The 2,949-nt window shown below is 33.1% G+C and overlaps 1 long non-coding RNA gene across 2 annotated transcripts in view; it reads right to left on the bottom strand.

Moving 5' to 3' along the window:
* Nucleotides 1-2,440: 2,440 nt before the first annotated feature.
* Nucleotides 2,441-2,949, bottom strand: part of LOC108750787 — a 17,471-nt gene continuing 16,962 nt past the window's right edge. For both annotated transcript variants that reach the window (XR_001939453.1, XR_001939452.1), the window contains exon 3: nucleotides 2,441-2,505. This is a non-coding gene — a long non-coding RNA (uncharacterized LOC108750787). The remainder of the gene's footprint in view (nucleotides 2,506-2,949) is intronic.

The following is a 2,949-nucleotide window of genomic DNA, read 5'->3' as shown; positions in this document are numbered from 1 at the left end:
ATCAATATAACAAGGATTTGCAATCTCTTTATGGACGAGTTAAGTAAGATAAGTAGTTACGCAGACACATACATATACACACACATTGACTTTTCATTATTATTTTATTATCGTTTATAACGATACAACTCTGCAATAAAATTTTCACATAATACAAACTAATAATATTTTGTGAATATTGTGTGAATTCTTATAAATTTGATACTCGTTAACACGAGATTTGCAAATGCTCCAATGTTGTAATTTCATATTTATTTGGATATTAATAATGATAACTAAATTAGAATGTTTATTATAACGTTTAATGATGCTATTCAATTTTTACTCGGATTGTTTTATGAACATTTGATTTTATTTTTAATGATAATGCTGACAAATATTTAGAAAATATGATGTTTTTTTCTTTCTTAAAATTCGAACGGAATTTTAATTAAAATTAGATCAATTATCCGACAGTAATCACCATCAAGAGAGACCATCTATGAAGCTTTAATTAGTTGAAGTCAAGAATACTTCTTGAAATTATTTTCTGCAAATGTGATGTAAAAACTGCCGCAGAATTATAATTTTGTGTGCATGACATCTTTCGACAATGATATGTGTCATTATTTAGAATCACGAATCTATCACTTCTAATCTGATATTTGCCGCTGTAATTTTTCTCGCGACTCGCGCATCTCACGAACGATCGCAAAAAGCATCGACCGAGTTTCCGGCATGTTTTCTAGCGCGTTTCCTCAGCGTTGCGATTGGTGGAAGGCAATGGCAGGCGGAGGAACGCTTCCGGAATTCTTATATGCACTCTCTGCACCCTCATATCCATCGTCGGTTTTTCACTCGTCAGTCAACGATCTTCGAACGAACGAACGGAGATTCCAGATTACTTTTTGCACCAGGTCGCGTCCGGCTGTTTACCTTCCTCAGTTTTTCGTAGATCGGTTGAGTTTCCGAAGAAAAAAAGATTTAATCGGACAATGTTTTCGAAAATATACATTGTAAAGTATTATATAAAGTATATTTGAAATAACTATTTAATAGTTCCTTTAATTTTATCTAAATGTAGGTGGAATTCGAGTAGATTAAGTTGTTTATTAGGATCTTGTTCTTCTCGTTGTAGAATCAATTTTAAGATTAACGACATTATTTTTATTATTTTATTAACAATTAGTAACTTAAGTTACACCGTCGTTGGGTATTTTTTTTATTTATTTTAAACACACACACATACACGCACGCACACGCACGCACACACACGCGCGCGCGCACGCACACACACACACACACACACACACACACATTTAAAATTTACGCCAACAGAAGTAGATTCCAATTCTATTAAAATCCTTAGAATATTTAGAATGCAGAAAAAAATGTCTTGTATTTTGATCTAAATCACAATATAAAATTTATCAAACTTTGAGGGGAATGTACTTTTCTGTTTTTTTGTTAGTAATACGAATTATATAATTATATTCCATCTGTAAAAAAAATTAATTTTATTTTCAATAAAATTTGTTGCAAATCATAATATTAGATGCTTTTTCGGCGTGTAGTTTGAAAAGACTACAATATGGTATATATGCAAGTACATATATAGTGTATATTAGTAATTCAAGATTGAATTATTTTAAGCAATGAAGATCCAGCTTCGACCGTAATAGGCATTTTAAATTAATTTTGTGTCATTTTGAGAAACTCTGACAATTATTCTCTTTAAAATTATAAATCGTAGACTTATGAGAAATGCATTCTCCACAAATGGAACAGTAAAGGACGATATTTGCACGTTTTGCAGATGGTCATAATGGTGCGAATTTATTAAAAGTCGGTGAGTCTTGCGAAAAATATCTCTGTACGTTTTTCGCAGTTTTTACGATAAAAGCTCGGGTAAAAGCATTCGCGAGATATCGCCTGGCCTGGAGGGAACAAGAAATATTTATGTTAATATCACCAATCACGTGAATTTGCTGATGAATAATTAACTTGGCATTTAAAAAAAAAGCTGAAATGGGACAGATAGCCCCATTGTAAAATTAAAAATAAAATTATAAAATATTATTTTCAAATATAGATTTTCTTTATTAAATTATCTTTTAAACTAAAATCATATAAATATTATTTAACAATTCAACAATTTTTTAATGATTATAGCTATATTTACGATTAATATTTTAATGAAGTAAGTTATTTTTTATTAGGGAATGTGTATATTAATAAAAATATTAATTAATAAATATAAGAATTTCCAATGATTAATAATTAATTTTAAATAAATATATAAGGAAGATATTTGTACGATAAATTTTACAGCACAGAATACATTATCACAAAAAAAGATTGTTAGAAACAAAAATATTATTATCAAATTAATAATTTTGAATATTTTAGAATTTAAAGTTAATAATTTTTATGTAATGTGAAAGATAAAAAATAAGGGTGCCGACCGGGATTGAACTCGGGATCATCCTTCGCTCTCATCCGCTTAACAGACTTCTTTTTTTTTTACTATTCCGATCTCCTGTTAATATACCTGGATTGCCCATTTTGCGGCGGCCCTTCTAGCTCGGGCGGCCCTTCTAGCTCGGGCGGCCTTTTTAGCTCGGGCGGCCCTTCTAGCTCGGGCGGCCCTTCTAGCTCGGGCGGCCAATGACAACACATGCACTCTTATTCTCGTAACTGAGAAGAAGTGCTAAATGCCGGCGCCACCAAAGCCACATGTATGAGACTAATCCGGTGCCTTGGGTACGTCAAGCTCATACTCATTGCCAGAGGAGCTCTTCACCCACCGTACTCGGAGGAAATTACTAGCTAAAACTCCGAAATCGCAATTCACTGGCTTACGGTTTTTTGGCTACCGATATTCTTCTCTGATGGCTTCCCCCTTGCTGAGGAGCGGCGGAGCGGCGTTGAAACATCAGGTATAGAGGAAGGGTGCCCCCCCCCCCCTCT

Source organism: Trachymyrmex septentrionalis, unplaced genomic scaffold (genome assembly GCF_001594115.1).
Source record: "Trachymyrmex septentrionalis isolate Tsep2-gDNA-1 unplaced genomic scaffold, Tsep1.0 scaffold37, whole genome shotgun sequence".
In the NCBI taxonomy this organism is placed as follows: domain Eukaryota; kingdom Metazoa; phylum Arthropoda; class Insecta; order Hymenoptera; family Formicidae; genus Trachymyrmex; species Trachymyrmex septentrionalis.
The sequence above is the reverse complement of the archived record's forward strand: the minus strand, read 5'-3'. Positions and strand labels throughout refer to the sequence as shown.